General features: G+C 41.6%; 1 protein-coding gene and 1 long non-coding RNA gene across 4 annotated transcripts in view; both read right to left on the bottom strand.

Annotated features, from left to right (window-relative positions):
- STXBP6 (syntaxin binding protein 6) overlaps positions 1-19,955 on the bottom strand; it is a 91,354-nt gene that overhangs the window by 48,420 nt on the left and 22,979 nt on the right. The gene's annotated exons all lie outside the window — the stretch shown is intronic.
- Positions 8,678-19,955, bottom strand: LOC132591933 (uncharacterized). Its single transcript, XR_009557407.1, has 2 exons — positions 18,503-19,955; positions 8,678-18,429 (listed from the first exon to the last, which is right to left on the bottom strand). It is a non-coding gene; the product is annotated as an uncharacterized LOC132591933 (long non-coding RNA).

Raw genomic sequence — 19,955 nt, 5'->3', positions numbered from 1 at the left:
GACATTGCCGACTGAGTGAAACATCCGTCTCCTCTGCCTCAGCTTTCTCTATTAGTAGCCATCCTTATTTATCACCTAACTGGGGCCGGGAGAGGCCAATCTGAGCAGGTGGGGAAGGGAAGCGCAGGATTAGAGCAATTTATCACTGTTTGTCAGGGTTTGGCTGAACTTCACATTTGTATTACATGCCACGACTGTCTGCAGGGGTCAGACTCGGAACTCTTTCCTTTCCTATCTGAGCCCTGCAGCAATGGCATGACAATCTTCGAAGTCAAGATAAGAAGAATACAAGACAAGGAGCTTTGGAACAATTCCTTCCCCGCTCTAAATAGCCTCCCCCCCACTGCACTGTTTCAACAGCCGGGCAACATCAATAACTAGTTGATACCCGAATGTTACAGTTTTCAGAACGCACTGTTTAAAAGGATAAGTTCAATTTCAGGCAGCGCTATTAAACTCCTGTCCTAAAAACATTTGCCCCCAGGTGTTAAGACACTGCAGTACAGTACTGATGTAATGCCAGGTTTTAGGGAACGGGGAGTACTGCATCCCATTCTAAGCACTTAAATGCTGGTGCAGCAAATAAGTTTCCAGGGGCTTCGAAATCTTTTCAGAACTCAATCCACTGTCAATATACAAAAGACGCTAAGCAGAAGAGTCTCTGTGTTGGGACAAGGCATGGCATGCTTAGGCTCCCAACAAAAGTGGCCATGAAGCCAGGGACCCTCCTTGTCTGAATAATTGAACGACTGGGGGAATGGGAAGGAATCACTGGCAGCACTTCAACACATCAAAAAGGATGTGGGTTGAAGCTGGGTGATCACATGGGGGGGGGGAATCACTGCCAGCTGGCGGGCCATATGCCCTGCAGGCTGCAAGCCATTTTGGCAGGCCACACCCCTGTCAATCACAGTTTTGCTAGTACAGTACTGTACCTACAATCAGGCACTGGTGATCCGCTGCATCTTTAACTGCCCTGCACAGATGAGATATAAAAATCCCCAAAATCAGTTCCAAAATTAGGATGGCTGACATGAAAGCCAGGACTCCACATATTTGCAGCCACCCAAGCCAAAGAACAAAACAGTGCCCTTTGTGCTCAGAAACAGAAACTGCTTTTACTCCTGAACTGAGAAGACAGACACAGCTGCCTTGAACCGGGAAGAGTAAAAAGCCAGGGTTGTTTCTTCACCAATATTTTATTTTATTTATATTCTGCTTTCCCTCCCTCAAGGTGGCATGTATGGGTCTTCCTCTTTTATCTTCACAACAACTGTGAGGTAGGTTAGGCTAAGACACAGGGACTGGCCCAGTGGTCCAAGGTCACCCAATAAGCTTCCCTGCCAAATAGGGGTTTGAATCATTTGGCATCACTGAGTTTTCCCTGTAGCTGAGCTTTCCCTGTATTATTGCTGAAGTGACTAACCTGTGGAACTCCAGATATTGCTACAATCCCATCAGCCTCAGCTAGCATGACCAGATGGCCAGGGATTGTGGGAATTGTAGTTCTGCAACATCTGGAGGGCTACAGGTTGGCTATTTCAGGCAGGGCTCAATCACACACTCCCTGAGCAATGGTAGGATAGATAGTCAACACAAACACATTTTTCATTAAATAGAATCAGATCAGTCAAGCTCTCCTTATTTCTTTCTTGTCCCACTACCGCGGGTATTAAGAGAACTATGGTTTTAAAACTACATTGTCAGAAGTAGCCTTTTTGTTCCTTATAATTTGTCAAGTTTTGTCTAGATTTAAGACTTTTTTTAAAAAAAAGAAACAGTCTTCACCACCACCCACCCCACCCCACCCCCGTGGTGGTTTTAGCATCCTCCGAGAGATAATGATCACCTTCAAGCTTTGGTGCTATTATTAACATTCACATAGCAGGACACACATTAGGAAGAAAGGGAAGTCATTTGAGTTGACACTTTCATCCAGAGATGCAATAAATCTCTCTTAAATACTGTTGGGGATTTTACAAGAATGCCATAAAAAACCCCAGCAGCAGCAATTTCCAAACAATTCTGTTCTCTCCTGCTGTCCAATTCTAAAACATAATTTAAAGGCTTTTTTTCCAGCAAGAGGTGTGGACATGCTTTCTTTCCTTTCCTTTTTCCAAGCAAACTATCAGGCAGAGCTATTTTTTAAAGTTTAAATAATGAATAATTATACAACACTGCTGTTCACAGGATTTCAAACAGAAATAATGGCAATAATTGTTATGGTTTAACTAATGGGCACTTTAAATTTCCACTGCATGAATTATAAACAGAAGTTTTTAGATTTATAATTCATTCCATTTAGAAAATGGGCAGATAAGCTGCAGGTCCTCAGGTATTCAAAATCCTTTCCCCAGCCATAGCATCAGCCATTAAACAAGCATGCCAGTGCTATGATTCAAACATGTTTGCCTGGATTTTCTTAGTGCCTGGTTATTCCTCATTTGAGCAAATTATGCAACTTATCATTTTTCCCATTGTAGTCAATGCTTTCTATTTAACATGCACAATACAACTCCCGAGTACCACCACTTAGCACTTTATTTTGCACTTTGTTCTATCACTAATGGTGAGAAGATACAGACAGACAGAATGAAGAACTACTTTTCACAGCGTATAATATATTGTACACACAGGTCTCGCTATCCAAACACAATGCTTTCTCAGGAAATTGTTTGTTAGGCAAGTGTTCGCACAATGACTTTATGATTTCCACTGATTCCTATGGTGAAATTTTGACCCCCAAATTACAGAAACCCTCTGAAACCTTGCAAAAGGCATGACTTCTGGTGAAATACGTGCCATGAATCTGTGAAGCACAAAAAAGTAAGGGTTGTTTAAGGCTGCTTAATTGTTTACAGTCCTACATGCTGGTACAGCTGTTTGGATATCTGAATCTGTGGTGTGTGTAGTAAGGTTTGAGTACTAATTCCTCAATAAGCAATAAGCAAATTTTTGTATGAGCATTTGGATAGCAGGACCTGCATGCATTTGCTACCGCAAGATGCAATGACAAGCTCATGGTGGATACGGCTATCAGGTGCTACCAGTCACAAGGGCTATACACTACCACCAAGATCAAAGACTAGATGCCTCTGAATATCAGCTGCAGGGAAACATGCACCCCTGGCTATCAGAGCTGCTGCTGGTAATCAATAGGATGGGTTGGTTAATTTATAGTTATCCAGATGCTGATGAACTACAACTCCCTTCAACCCAAACCATTGGCCCTGCTGGCTGAAACTGATGGGAGTTAGGGTCCATCCACATTTGGATGGCCACAGGTTAGCCAACCCTGCTGTAAGATATCAAAATTGCATTGCTCTGAATTAAGAAGTATTAAGAACATATTGGCATCAATTAATGTCTTCAGGTGGTTTGTTTAAATATAAAGTGCCATGCAACATCCAACTTGGATGGGAAGCTCACCCTTGTGGGAGAAGTCCAAAACCCAAACAAAATAAATATGAAGCAGAAAAATAATAAAGAAAGCTAGGCAGTAATGGAAGCAAGTGACTTGGCATTTTTACAAATGTGCACAGTCGTAAGAAGAGTATTATTATTTTTACTTCCATATTGGAATTATCACAATAATTACTTATGCTGTTCATAAACATGTATTGTCTATGAACAGAGAAAGGTGTTAAAAACTTCTTTCTTAAAAATCAAGAAAACCTAAAACAAAATCACAGCTAATAAATGTGATTTATTACTACTGGATGCAGAAATATTAAGGAGAGGGGTACAATATAAACAGTGGTCTGGTTATATCACAATAGTGTGTTCAAGCTAGAAAAGAGGATCACCTTCTGAAGTATGAAAATCCAATGATCTTTATGCTATAATCAGGTTTACTTTAGGCATTTGTCCTCCAGTCAGGGTATTCACCCATGTGTTGTCCTGTTTGCTATGATGAAATTCATTTCTGTTAAGTCCTGTCATTTTTTGATGGCTTAATGTGGTGTAATTATCAGAAAGGGTAGATATGAGGCATCAATAATACAGTCCTGAAAGCATTTGCAATGAATACAGTACATGGGAAATGCTCTTCTTGCCTCCTTCCATTTAGGGGGATGAAAAACAGCAATGCATACAAGCTCTATCTAGATCTTCCCGCACTCTCCATTTATTTTCAATGGTCTGCTCATTAGAGTCATTAGGAAAGCCAGAGTGAAAGAAGTCACACTGACTATGCACAGCACTAGTCAGAGATGAAATAAATATTCAGTGTTCTTCCAGGATCTAGTTTAGAGTCTTAGCAGGTTTGGGGCTTAAGCAGAAGGCTTCACAAGATCTAGGGGACGTCAGATGCAGGGAGACAGGTCTGAGAAAGGAGTCCGTAGTGGATGAAGTGTGTTTTACTTCCAAGTCTATAATTCTCAGTTAATATATTGACAAAAGCCAAATAAGAATTCCACCGACTTCACCATTAACTCTTCTGGAATAAATCATTTGAGGGACTGAAGCATGTTTCTCATACAGTCTAGAAAGCATACATAAAGACGCACAGTTTCTTAAAATGAGATGCAATGGTGTCCTGGAACTGGATATCCTCAAAATTATAAAGTACCAGAAAGCAGCAGCACAGTTTCTATATTTAAACTATGCTTTCTTTTACTCTCCATTTATCTGTAGTGCTCTTTTAATGGCTCTGTGTGGAGCTGGAGGGCAACCATTTCAGAGACGGCCCTGAGGGAAGGCCACTTGCAAATTGTCCTTCGCCTTGTTACCACTCATTCCTAGTCAGCCTAAGCTGGGTAGGCAGTGAACCTCCAAATATTTATGACTTACCTATCCTAGAATGGGACAACTTCCAGCTCAGATCCCAGTCAAGCCATTTCCCCCACCTTACTGACAGTTACTTAAACCAGGGATGGATAGCATGTGATCCTTCTATTTTTACTCAACTCCTAGCTTCCAATAGCCCCAGTCAACATGGCCAATAGTCAAGGATGATGGGATAAGGATGCAGGATAAGGTTAACTACCCTAAACACAATATGGATGTGGGGTCAAAATTGATATGGAGGCAGGCAACCCTACCATCAAAGTGGCTGGCAAACAAGTCACAGTGGGCTTCCTAAGATTCCAAATCTCCATTCCCTGAATCAGTCCACCAACCCTGCAAGGGGATGGGGGTGGGGATTGGAGCCACAAGTCCAAAGTTCATCAGGAACTTGACTGACCATGACAATGGGGTGATACCCCGCCCCCCAGCTCATAATGGAGGCCATAAAGTCATGAGCCAGAATACTAGAGGCAGACTCATCATGTAAGTTGAATTACTCCAACACTAACCCCCCCAAACTTTCTCCACCAGTTTGGTAAGAGAAACTGCCAGCAGCAACAGTGAAAGTACATCACAGAAACCCTAGTTTCTTGTCTCCTGGGCCTGATACCAGGTGCAGGTCCTCAAAGTCAACTCCAAGACAAATAAGTTTCCTGTTGATGGAGATGGAAGTCCTGTGGACCACAGTCATGGCCCACCCCACAGCCTATGAGTATCTGGATGGGCACAGCAGGGTCTCAGTAATACACCCCAGATCTTTCCTTCCAACTCTGTGATTGGCATTAAACACCAAGACACATAGGCTGGTGGTCATAGCAGACAAGCAATTAGGAACTCAACCACGGAAGGGGTGGAAGCAGGGAACAATGTATAAATAAGCCTTGCTCTCTCCTTCCATGGTGACTTATCACATCCGTGTGTATCCCCTACACGTGTTCACTGAAACTGAGGTGGCATCTCCAATGTCCCACCCTTGCCAAACAGCTGCTCCCATGCATATAATGTATACAACAGACCCCCCCCCCCCGACAAAAATATCTACTGCAATCAGCCAATTATCCCAGAAGATATTTGACGGATTAGAACAGTTTTACTAAAAGCACATGATCCACCCAGTCCCTACACAAAAGCACACGTACTCCAACCTTGGCTCACACCCAGGAAAGTCCAACCTTCTGCCAATTACAGACTCCCACTCCGAGGACATCTGGCAACTTTCTTCTGTCAGACAATTCACTGCAAAGGCTCTCACCCTGTGTAGGAAAAACACATGCTATAAACCTACCCAACCATCATGGCTGAAACTGAAAGGGAATTTACAAGCCTGCTTTCCCCTTCCCACAGACTACTCCCTTTGGTGTCTCCTGTGCCAAGACAAGCCTGCTGCCCAAGGGTGCCGGCTTTTTATGCCCCCTGATACAAGAGACTCTGCCAAGGGCAGCATATAAGAAGAGCCTGCTGGATCAGGCCAATGGCCCTTCTAATCAAGACTTCTGTTCTCGCAGTAGCAAACCAGATGCTTGTGCCACAAGCAAGACCTAGGAGCAGGAGCTGTCTTCCCTCCTGTGGCTTCCAGCAACTGATAAAGTTGTTATCTCAGGCAAAAAGGAGGGGGAAGTGTCTCAGTTCTTCCAGCATTGACAGGCAACCTTAGATATCTCAGGCAACTGTGATTCCTGCACAGCAGGGGGTTGGATTACGTGACACTTTGGGTTACTTCCAGCTTAAGAATTCCATGATTCTAGGATCAGCAGCCCAGGGAATGAACAAAAGCACACATATGGTCAAGTCCTCACTCCTTGGGCAGATCTTCTCTAGTCCCACCATGTTATAGCTATTCTTAAAATGACAGGCCTTCTGTGTGGAAGGTCATGTCACAGTCTGTTAACAAGAATTCTGAGTAACACTGAAGTTGTAACACTGGCTATAAGAACAGTGTTGTGAAATTGCAAACCCCTCCAGAATGAACTGGGTCTATTATTACCTGACACAAGGGCTGGCAAGCTGAGGGAAATAAAGCAGCAGGATAATTTTAGCTCAGAATCTACATTTCAAACAATAAGAATGTGTTCTCGGCTAGAATGGGATAGCATACTTTTATGCAACGGAATATTTAACCTTTTACACCAGTGTTTCTCAACCTTTTTTGGGCCACGGCACACTTGTTCCGTGAAAAAAATCACGAGGCACACCACCATTAAAAAAGTTAAAAAATTTAACTCTGTGCCGCCCTATATTATAATTATGACTGTAAGAAACACTTGCCAAATATTGCTTTCCGGCGGGTCAGTGTTGAATATTGGCGGCCGCCAGGCTCGTTTGCATTGAGCTTTGGGAAAGAGGAGGAGAAATATTGCTTTCCGGCGGGTCAGTGTTGTGTATTGGCGGCCGCCAGGCTCATTTGCACTGAGCTTTGGGAAAGAGGGGGAGAAATATTGTTTTCCGGCAGGTCAGCGTTGTTTATTGGAGGCCGCCAGGCACGTGACAATGCAAATCGCCCTTCTCGTCGCCGCACGTCGCGGCACACCAGCCAGCGTCTCGCGGCACACTAGTGTGCCGCGGAACAGCAGTTGAGAAACGCTGTTTTACACCATACCAGATTTATAATCTATGACACTCACCATCCTAAGTGTTTTGGATGACAGATTTTGGATGCAATGGTAAACCATGATTTTAGCATTACAACAATGAGCCTTAGGGCTTGTGTGCTCCCATTTACCTCTCTTCTGATGCAGTCAGATATAAAGGGTATCAGAAACTTCTGTTTCTATTCTATATTATAGCTAAAGGTGGTCCTGTTTCTATTTTATATTATAGCTAAAGGTAAAATTTTAAAAGATGATGCTGTTAAGGTGCTACACCCAATATGCCAGCAAGTTTGAAAAACTCAGCAATGGCCAGAGGACTGGAGATCAGTCTACCGGTACATCCCAATTCCAAAGAAGGGCAGTGCCAAAGAATGCTCCAACTACCGCACAATTGCGCTCATTTCACACGCTAGCAAGATTATGCTTAAAATTCTACAAGGCAGGCTTAGGCAGTATGTGGACCGAGAACTCCCAGAAGTGCAAGCTGGATTTCGAAGGGGCAGAGGAACCAGAGACCAAATAGCAAACATGCGCTGGATTATGGAGAAAGCTAGAGAGTTCCAGAAAAACGTCTACTTCTGCTTCATTGACTATGCAAAAGCCTTTGACTGTGTCGACCACAGCAAACTATGGCAAGTTCTTAAAGAAATGGGAGTGCCTGATCACCTCATCTGTCTCCTGAGAAATCTCTATGTGGGACAAGAAGCTACAGTTAGAACTGGATATGGAACAACTGATTGGTTCAAAATTGGGAAAGGAGTACGACAAGGTTGTATATTGTCTTCCTGCTTATTTAACTTATATGCAGAATTCATCATGCGAAAGGCTGGACTAGATGAATCCCAAGCCGGAATTAACATTGCCAGAATAAATATCAACAACCTCAGATATGCAGATGACACAACCTTGATGGCAGAAAGTGAGGAGGAATTAAAGAACCTTTTAATGAGGGTGAAAGAGAAGAGCGCAAAATATGGTCTGAAGCTCAACATCAAAAAAACCAGGATCATGGCCACTGGTCCCATCACCTCCTGGCAAATAGAAGGGGAAGAAATGGAGGCAGTGAGAGATTTTACTTTCTTGGGCTCCTTGATCACTGCAGATGGTGACAGCAGTCACAAAATTAGGAGACGCCTGCTTCTTGGGAGAAAAGCAATGACAAACCTAGACAGCATCTTAAAAAGCAGAGACATCACCTTGCCGACAAAGGTCCGTATAGTTAAAGCTATGGTTTTCCCAGTAGTGATGTATGGAAGTGAGAGCTGGACCATAAAGAAAGCTGATAGCCAAAGAATTGATGCTTTTGAATTATGGTGCTGGAGGAGACTCTTGAGAGTCCCATGGACTGCAAGAAGATCAAACCTATCCATTCTTAAGGAAATCAGCCCTGAGTGCTCACTGGAAGGACAGGTCGTGAAGCTGAGGCTCCAATACTTTGGCCACCTCATGAGAAGAGAAGAATCCTTGGAAAAGACCTTGATGTTGGGAAAGATGGAGGGCACTAGGAGAAGGGGACGACAGAGGACGAGATGGTTGGACAGTGTTCTCGAAGCTACGAACATGAGTTTGACCAAACTGCGGGAGGCAGTAGAAGACAGGAGTGCCTGGCGTGCTATGGTCCATGGAGTCACGAAGAGTCGGACACGACTAAACGACTAAACAACAACAACAACAAAGGTGGTCCAGGACAGGATTGGTGAGCTTGTGGCCCTCCAGATGTTGATGGACTACAACTCCCATCATCCCTGACCATCGGCCATGGTGGCTGGGGTTAATTAAGGATGTTAAGTCCAACAACACAGGTTACAGGTTCTCCATTCCTAGTTTAGCAAGTCAGCCTAATGCAGAAGTGTGATTAATCTTAACTTTGGCTAGGTAAAACAAGCCCCATATCTACTCAGACTGGCAGCAGCTCTTCAAAGTCTCAGATAAAAGTATTTCTCATCACCTGAGTCCCTGATGACAGGGATTGAAAAAGGAAAAGTAACAGGAAACCGAGTGAGCAAATACACTGGGTGGAATCCAATTGATGCCATTGGACTTTTGATCCAATTAACACCAATTCTAATAAAAGGAGGGTATGAGGTTTTTGTTACTTCACCTTCTTCCTGTGGGCCCCACACAACACCACCTTTCTTCTTGAGGGCTCCCAATTTTGTGGGGTCCATTTGGGGGTTGCAAAGGAGAGCGAGAATAATCTGGAAGGTACCAGTTTGGGGAAGGTAAAAGGGAACTTGACATCTTTTCTACTATCCCTATTGAATAGGGAGCAATGAGGCCATACAGCAGTTCTATGATACAACATAAAAATTTTCAATGATTGGATGTGAGAGGTTGTTGAGAGCTGGGTTAAGAAACACTTGGAAAGGTTTAAGAGTTTAAAAATATAAAATAGCCGCAAGAATTCAGTGTCCTTTTTCAGTAGAAATCAGCCAACTGTTGGTCCCAATAAATGGAATCACAGCAAAATGGACCCATTTGATTTTCAGTTGCTTGGATGATACTCCTCTCCCTCTTAATAGCATGGATGTTGAAATATATATTAAATGATATCCTGGTTCACTCTTATATGGCTTGTTATAAATTCAGTTTCTCTCTTTCTCTGAGTTGGGTTCTAATGCTCACTCTCCTACATGACACTAAAAGATCTTTCTTTATTCCTAGTAGCAGATAAATATTTATCAGACACCTGGAGAGCAGAGCATGTTGAGGTTGAAATTAGTCAGGTCACATTTTGGCATTTTTATCTTCATTTGCAAATAACTATTTTCTTTGATTTTGCCACAGACGCACACACCCATTGCATAGTTCTATATGCAAACATCTAATCTACTCCTTCCTTTTTAACTTTATTCAGTTTCCATGAGGGATGGAACACACACACACACACACACACACACACACACACACCAAATAGTAAGTCTAGGTTAATGTGTAAAAAACGGTTCACTGATCATGAGAAAATGAAGAATATATATTTTAAAACACTCAAAGCACTCAGTATTATTTTTACAGGAGAAGGTCAAACACATAAACAAAAGGTATTACAGATGTTAATACAAGATGCATATAGAACCTAGATTCTGTTTATTTAACAAGAATTTCATCCTTCTACAGCCCTTTCAGAACAAAGCAAAATGGTTCAATGTAACACAACATGAAAGTCCCAAAAGCCATAAAGGCTTTTCAACTAAGTTTTTCTCACAATAGGCCCATTTAAATTAATGAACATGACTAAGTTAGGGCCATTCATTTCAACAGGTCTACTCGAAATAAAACAAGTTGAATACCACCCTTTGCAGCTACTCTAAAATACCTAGTCCCAGTCCAGAAGCAGACTATCCTGCTCTCTGCACAGCAGAACTGTGCTGAAGTGTGGGTTAACAATCTTTCAACAGCCTAGACTGCTCAGCATTGTTTTAAAAGATTAAGTATGTACACATGCTGGAATGCGGGAAATGCTCTGTGTAAAATTAAGCTGAACTAAACAAAGGAACGGAAAGGCAATTGCAAAACAAGAGAGCATTGCAGAAGCAGAGGGAGCGTATTTATGCTGGAATACTATGTGAGTGCTTTTACACTGAACTGATACAGCAGGAACATTCAGCTGCTAAACCAGGCATCCCCAAACTTCGGCCCTCCAGATGTTTTGGACTACAATTCCCATCTTCCCTGACCACTGGTCCTGTTAGCTAGGGATCATGGGAGTTGTAGGCCAAAACATCTGGAGGGCCGCAGTTTGGGGATGTCTGTGCTAAACCTTTTCTTCTGATGGGGAAGAATATGAGACATAACACTGACAGCCCTCTGGACACTGTTTGGGTCCTTGGAGGGGGGAAAATTGCAAGTTTCCCATATCTTCTGCTACATTTGCAAGAAAGATGTGTGAGTCCCTTGAGAAGTAAAACTGCTTATTTACCGGACAATAAAGAGTTCATCTAGGAAAAGGCTTGGAATTTACACTCTGCTCTTTTGGAATATTCAGCCTTTGAAAATTCACTCATCAACAGGTTTAACATTCCCACAATGTTTGCCTTTAGGAGGATTTATGTAAAGGCAATGTTCCGCCTTTCCTGTTAAGCCTGTTAAGCCTGCTAATGTGGAAGGAGATGTGCACATCACTTGCACCTCTTTTAGCTTCCATTGTAATATGGAGAAGGAAACCTGAAAAGTTTTCTCTTGCAGGCTGGCCTGTAAACCTACAAACCGGTGACAAACAGTTGAACCGAAGGCAAACTGCATAATTGGCTCACTAGTACCATTTTAAGTGAAACCTATGAGTGCTGGCTGCATTTTTAGTGGAGGAACTAAACATCTTTAACTCCATGGGTATTTAAATAAGCAACAAGTAAAAAAATATACATTTCTGCAATTTTTAATTAAAGTCTTTGATGTGGTTTTATAATTGTGTTCTTTTTTTAAAAAAAAAAATCAAAATAGAAATTTTAGCATAACAACTCAAGTCCATACACACAGGCTATATGGAAGTAAACCTTAAATTTGACGTATTTTATAGTCAAAAGTTACCAGAAGTCATATTTTCAATCCCATTTTCCACTTTCTCATATTGATGAATAAATATTTTTGTAAATCCAAACTCGTCGTTTAAGTTTAGTTGGCAATATTTCCTAGATCCACAGCCCTTATTTATGATCGAGGAAATGGTGTTCTATTTTAAAGTATGGCTTACTTATCTCAACAGTGTTTACATTTGCTTATCACCAGCATTTTAAGTCACTCTGAATAGACCATACCAACATCTAATCTTAAGATTCTTTGCATTCCTGTAATGCAGCTCATCTGTGATTCTGGAATGGGCTTGCTCTCTGAAGTCTTAAGTGGTGCCTCTCTCCTGAACTGACTCGACTAACAATTTTTTAAGAATGATGACTAGTAGAATGCAATACCTGGGGATGGTGCGAGATCAGTTTGAATACAGCCCCCTCCACACACACAACCTTCTACTAAAGAGGTCAGAGTGAGTACCAGCACAATTCTAAACATGGCTACATCAGAAGAAAGTCCCATTGAATTCAGCTTGATGTACTCAGGTAAGAAGCTAGAGGACTGCAACCTATAAGTACTTTACGGGTCTGATACCCATTCTTTTAAAGAAAGGGGAAAACAACAAGCTCCCATCACACTGTCTAGCCGCAAAATTGGAGCTGGCAAGGGAAAATGGGGGTTGTTCCTGTCTTCACAATAGGGTGCAACGTGTGGCAAGAGTATTAGTGGATCAGATTGTTCTTCCATTCACACCTAGATGTGAACCTGTCAGGCATGCTCAAAGAAGTACAACTTTTGGCAGAGATTACTGCACTATGGTCATGCTCCTGCCAATTTAGAAAGGTTTGGGGGGAAGAATAGCAATGTCGCTATATTTATAATACCTACTATTTACACAAAATAGCAGACAGTGAGGAAAGTGGTTTTGTGGCTTGAAGCCCTAATGCACAAATATAAAACGGCAAGATGGCTAGTTGTTACAAGTTACATAGGCTACTCATTGCTTAAATGGGCCGGTTATTATTACTCTTACTACTACTATACTACTTAAGCATTAAGTATAGATGGAGGTATATAGATGGAGACTGAGAAATTGCCAAGGGAACCAGCAGAGTTGCAACAGAAGGCCATATGCATTGTGTGGAGGAGGAAAGAATGCACAGATGCAAATGACTGAAGTTTGGATATTGCAAGGGTTGAAATATTTTGAGGCTCAGGGAAATAAGGAAAGGTAGAGATAGGAGGGAGAAACAAGATCTGTCCAGAGAAAGGAAGGACAAAGTGGTTTCCTGACCTTCAGTGTAGGTTGCCATGGCCGAGTCTGGGGTTCCTAGCATTGGTTCAATTAATTTTGGTACTCTGTCCTCAGCAAACTACATTGACAGCTTATAAATTGCCTCCACTTTCTGAAAGGGTACCCAATGGTGTCAAGTGAGAACAGGAAGTGCCTTCAAATGAAGTTCAAAAACAGAAAAAGGTTTCCTTTTTGGATAACACTGACGTGCATTTCCTACAATCTACAGACTAATCTGAAGAAATTACGAAACACTGCTTGAGAGGCAGAGAGAGGAGATAAGGAATCTAATGAAGGAAGTCATATTGTTTCTACAGCCATCCACAGGATCAGAGCCGTTTTGAAAAATAGAGGAGCATGGAGCATCCTCCTGGTGGAATAAAAATATTTCACATTTGGAGTAATCCATTGGGCAGAGGCTGCTGGAGGAGATATCCAGTTATAGGAATGAAGCATCCTGGCAAGGCTTTAGCTCTAAGACACAAAGCGTGATTAATGTTAGTTCTGGACTGAAGGTATATTGAATTGCAATTAACAAAAGCACTGAATTACTATCAGACATATCAATACAAACTTCCCACAAGGGGATCCCAAGAGCTCTCTGGCAATTCAGAATTCACAGCCAGGTGACTGAATTGTCTCTTGTGGGAAAAGATGTTGAAGCTTCCCAGGACGTGAACATTTAGAATAAATCCAATTATCAGTGGGAAAGGCTTGTTTGCATTAGATTCTTTGAGGGAAGCTATGACTGTTTAAGGTGGTATGATACTACTTTAAATGTATGGTGCAGATGGGGCCTTAGGCTGTCATCTGCCCAGTGTGTCAAAAGACTTTCTTAAGGGTAAAGGTAAAGGGACCCCTGACCATTAGGTCCAGTCGTGACCGACTCTGGGGTTGCGCGCTCATCTCGCATTATTGGCCGAGGGAGCCGACGTATAGCTTCCAGGTCATGTGGCCAGCATGACAAAGCTGCTTCTGGCAAATCAGAGCAGCACATGGAAACGCTGTTTACGTTCCCGCTATAGCGGTTCCTATTTATCTACTTGCATTTTGACGTGCTTTCGAACTGCTAGGTTGGCAGGAGCTGGGACCAAGCAACGGGAGCTCACCCCGTCACAGGGATTCGAACCGCCGACCTTCTGATCAGCAAGCCCTAGGCTCAGTGGTTTAACCACAGCGCCACTTAAGCATTTTGCACATAACAAATTTCATGCAAATTGTGCTACTCCTAAACTGCACAGGTCTTGAAACCCTACAACTTATCATGAGATTTCTGCCAACTTCAACACCTTTCTAAAAGCAGAACTGCATACACTCAGGTCACACAAAACTGAGAGAAGAGGATCATGAATTCCACATTTTTTCATATTCTAACTTAGTTCAGAGATAAGGGTCTGAACCTTACACATCCTACTGGTGACTAGGGCTGGGTGTGATTTTAACATTGTGTTGTGTGTGTGTGTGTGTGTTGCATCAGAACAAAATCACACACAACTGCCATTTCAATAGGATCTTCATACCGATGTGATTCATTTGCAAGGCTTCTAATTCTCTAACATTCTTTCTATAGAACCTACAATTCTTGCTTTCGCCTACTGGAAATACACGCAACTGGGAAATCATTTATTTGTCTTTGGGGGGGGGAATCACAGAGTAGTCTCTCCCCTCTTACTTTTTCTGGATGCCTGGAGATTCTGGATGCCTGGAGATAAACACTCTCTCCAGAGTCATGTATAGGGAAGGGCATTAGACTCTCTTCCCCATTCCTTCAATGACTGGTCCAAGGGGAGTTCTGTTCTTGAAAAAGCAGCACCAAAGTTAAACTGTTTAAACCTCCCCCCCCCCCAAGCATGTCTCCTGATCCTAGCTGCTCAACCGAGGAAACTGTATTTTTGGAGTGAACGATTTAGATCAGAAAATTAGCATTGTGGGGGTGGGAAGAATGATTTAACAACTCCACTACTGTACTACCTCAGTGATTAAATTAGCACCCCACCCTCCAAATAAAAATTTCCATTTAGTAGAGAAAGGTTAGAAACCTAGGATTACTGCCTGCTTCAAATTTCACATAAGCCACAAACTCTCTTGTCTTAGGGCAAACCGCTTTCACCTTCCCTATAATATAGGAATGAGATTGGCCTACCCCTACAAAGATATTGTTAAGGATTCCTGAGATAACATACATAAAGCACTCTGAGCAATTCAAAAGCGCTATATAAAATGTAAACTTTTGTTATTATGATATAATTCAAGCCCTAAAAATGTAGTCCTGTATTCCACAGATGGTCCTAACAAAATTGGCTATCTATGATAAACCTACCATGGAGTCTGAATAAGAGATTTTTCTTCCCTGTGTTTCTCAAGTTCAACTATTTTTCATGAAGGAACATGAGCATGCTTAAAAGGAGAATGGTGACAGCAGGACAAGGGGAGTTAATAATAATATTCCAAATTGTCATGCCTATCACTGTGTCATTACATAAGGCTATGTCCTATATACCTAGACCTTTCTTTCTAAAAATAAAATAATATATTTCCACCAACTCATTAGGAACAGGTAATAATAGAGAACTTCTGTTCATTATCTGCTAGACATTTCTCATTCTGAGCAATAATTACATGGTTTGGTTAAAAGAAAAACGCAACTGTTTTAGACAGAGCGCAAGGGATAGGAAATTAGGCATTTGAAAAGTATATTACAGGCAGGGGTGAGGTGGTGTCAAATCAAGATGTCAAATTATGGGACCTGGAGCTTAGCCAGGCATCCCCAAACTGTGGCCCTCCAGATGTTTTGTCCTACAACTCCCATGATCCCCAGCTAACAGGACCAGTGGCCGGGGAAGATGGGAATTGTAGTCCAAAACATCTGGAGGGCCGAAGTTTGGGGATGCCTGAGCTTAGCCTTCCCTCAGAAAATGGCTCAAAAACCTGTTCAGTGTTCATAGGTGTATGGTGCAGAAGGATGGTCTTTATTAGCAAATGGTCTTCAAGAAATTTGAGATTCAAAAATAGTTCAAAATGTTTGTATTTAAACCTTAGCAGATGGTCATGATGTGAGGAGTAGGGATGGGTGATTTGGGGTTTTCAACATTGCACTATATCACCAGCTAAACATTGTGATATAAACAACATATCCTATGCGTGGAGACAAGGATCTTTTGTCTTGCAACCAGATGACTGAATAAAAAGCCATAAAATACGAACTGTTTGTTCTTCTTGCCTCTGAGGCTGCGGGGGAGGGGGGGGGGAGGAAAGGATAATCCACACATGACATAGGCATTTAGTTCTCTTTAGCAAGATACAGGTTTTTTCCCTTCTTCTCAAGTGGCCCGTGCTTTGGTACACAAGAGCTGTATGAACAACTCAAGATCGGCCTGAAGTTTGTATATTCATAATGGTATAATGTTAACTGAAAATATGCATTTCTGCAATATTTAGAACCTTTTTTGGGGGTTAATGCAGTAGCTTATGTTTCTCAGTGACTGGGGTTCAGAGCCTTTTAAGTTCTACCATCACAGTAGTCAATGTCGAAACTAAATAAGATACCTGAAGAAGTGTGCATGCACACGAAAGCTCATACCAATAACAAACCTAGCTCGGTCCCAGCTCCTGCCAACCTAGTAGTTCGAAAGCACGTCAAAGTGCAAGTAGGTAAATAGCTACCACTACAGCGGGAAGGTAAACGGCATTTTCGTGTGCTGCTCTGGTTCTCCAGAAGCGGCTTTGTCATGCTGGCCACATGACCTGGAAGCTGTACGCCGGCTCCCTCGGCCGATAACACGAGATGAACACTGCAACCCCAGAGTCCGTCACAACTGGACCTAATGGTCAGGGTTCCCTTTACCTTCAAGGTGCTACTGGAAGGAATTTTTTTAAATTTTGTTTTGACTATGGCAGATGAACATGGCTACCTACCTGTAAGTAGTCAATGTGAGAGCAACTCCATTCCATACTTAACATACTCAAAAATAAAAATAAATTGAAATCTGCTCTGTTGAGCTTGAATATCCAGCCCCTTAACTCTACCATCTATATCTCTATGGTTTTGCCAATGCATGCCATGCTGCTATGTTTTGGTTGGGTCTCAAATAATAATTTTATTAAATCTTTTTGTTTAAAGGATACAAGAAGGTAAACTTGAAGGACACATTCAGTAAGATTGTGCAATACCTTTGATGATTCATTGCAAGTTGTTTTACGAGGAGGGGGTCACAGCTGGGAAAGGCTCACACATGGAGGAGTGGGCAGGAAAGCCCCTCTCACTGGACTACCAATACATACAGCTCCAGCTCAAAAACAAGCTGTGCCTCACAGTCTCACAGGGGAGGGAAAGTGTGTCTAAAGATTTTGATTGTAATTTTGATAAGAAATTTTCTTGCCTGACATGCTGACTCCAGAACCTAACCCTTGCATAAGACGTGATTCCACTATAATGAAATTAATTTTTTGATGGAAATTATAATTACTTCTAATGATGATAGGTTAGTATGAACAATTTACTGAACGGTTTCTGCTTGGCTTTTATACTGGAGCACCAGCTGGCCTGCAGTTTTTTGTATGCTTTTTAAATGATTTTTCTAAAAAGAAAGAAAGAAAGAAAGAAAGAAAGAAACTAATAATAAAAATCAAAAATGTTAAAGTAGTTGCGAAAGTAAGCTGCCAGCTACAAGTAATAATCTTGGGATCATGGAATATTTGAAAGCGTTCAAGCAGATGGTCAATCGACAATAGTTGACTGGTCAACTGACTGGCATGCTGACCCAGAAGAAACCCTCCACAGTGGCAGACACTGAGAGTTGCTGTAATGGAAAGGAAAGTGGGTACTGCACATATACTCCGGTGTACACAAAAGCACTTAAGCTCACATAATGGGGTTATCTGTATCAGAGCCCTCCATTTCAAACATTTTACTTGTGCAAATCACATACGTGTAAAATAAATTACTTTTCCTCATGCAGCAATAATTTAAAAATAGCTAAATAACTTTAGTTGATATACACATTAGAGGGTTCATTAGCTACAAAACCACCACCATTTCAAATGGAGACAAGAGCTTATATACAATACAATTTTATCTTTACTGATGCTGCCTTTTAAGATTTCACTTAAGGGCTAATTGGCAATACAGAAAGTATAATCTAGTTGCACATCTAAAATGGCTTTCATCATGATCAAACATTTACCACAAATTGTGAACTCACAGGTGAGGTCCTCCTGAAACAAAAGCAGTAATAGGCTAAGAGTATGCAACACCTTGCATACTCTTAGCAAGACTCACGAAGAGTCGGACACGACTAAATGACTAAACAACAACAACATGAAACACCTTATCTTTAATTAGAACAAAATGTCGTATTTTAATGCTTTGAAAGAAAATCACACCATCAAGTGCCACACAGGTCATCAGCCAAACCACAAAGAAATTACTATTAGAGTGGTGCCTCGTTAGACGAATTTAATTCGTTCCACGGGTCTTTTCTTATAACGAAAAATTCGTCTAGCGAATCCCATAGGAATGCATTGAATTTTTTTGCGAATTTTTTTTTTTGCCCATAGGAACGCATTAATTGAATTTCAATGCATTCCTATGGGAAACCGTGATTCGCTAGACGAATTTTTCGTAAAACGGATTCGTCTAGTGAGGCAACCTCCGCTTGAAAAATCCTTTCGTTAAGCGGAAATTTCGTTTAGCAGGGCATTCGTTAAGCAAGGCACCACTGTATGGTTATCCATTCCACACAAAGCTTTATAGTATGGCAATAAATGAAGTCTAAAAATCACCAGGAATTTTGAAAGTTTGCTAGTGTCAACACAGCTGCATTCTCTATTTTCTCTGAGATAAACAGAAAATAAATAAAGTGTATGTGTGCACGTGTGAACCACTTTCTATTATTTAGAAACCCATGGCAACTGGGGAGTAGCAGACTACATTTAACAGTACGAAGAAAAAAATTAAGGATTCTTTTAATTTCCAAAACTGTTTTCTGAGAAAATTAAAAATAGGCATACCAGAGCAGTGAGCAAACACCCTGCTGCTAATCAGCTGCTAGAATGGAGACAGCGATGACAGAAGCTATTTTGGCACCCGATATCAAGCTTGACTGACATGCCTCCAAGCAGCAGTCAGTCTCTTCCAGCTGTTACTGAATCTGCAAGTGCTGGACGGAAGACTACTCACAGCAGAAAAGTTGCTATTGCTACACCACCCATGACAAGACTGGAATCAATTAACAGGCTAGAACACAGCCCACTGGGTTTCTTACCTGTAAGTTATCCCAACAGTGGCTTAACTTTTTAAAAAGTTCTCTGATGATATTTATGAGTAATGCCCCCTCCCCCCACCCAGGGTAGGAAGGCAGATTTAAAGAAATTAAAAGACTGCCCATACTGTGCTCGACTCCTCCCTGTAAGTCCCCATAAAACATGTGCCAAATAAATAAATCCCTGAATGCCAACACCAGAAACCCACATACATTCCCTCCAAGCACATGAATGGCAAAGTGAATTCATCTTCCTATAATTTCCTGTCAGACACTAGAAAGATCATTGAAATTACAAGGACAGTTCAACATTGCCACTTACAACATGTAATTGCCCTAGACATCCATCCTTTTGCCTTACGTAGTCCAACCTATGAATATCAAATGACACAGCATACTGTTGATCTACTTGTTTGATTAAAATTCATGGTACTACATTATTTTTAGCAATCACAACATCCAATCAGTTAATCAAACTACAAAGAGAAGCTGAAAGGACAGCTAGATGTCAAAATCATT

Source organism: Zootoca vivipara, chromosome 1 (assembly GCF_963506605.1).
Source record: "Zootoca vivipara chromosome 1, rZooViv1.1, whole genome shotgun sequence".
In the NCBI taxonomy this organism is placed as follows: Eukaryota; Metazoa; Chordata; class Lepidosauria; order Squamata; family Lacertidae; genus Zootoca; species Zootoca vivipara.
Note: the sequence above shows the minus strand (reverse complement) of the source record. Positions and strands in the feature narration are given on the sequence as shown.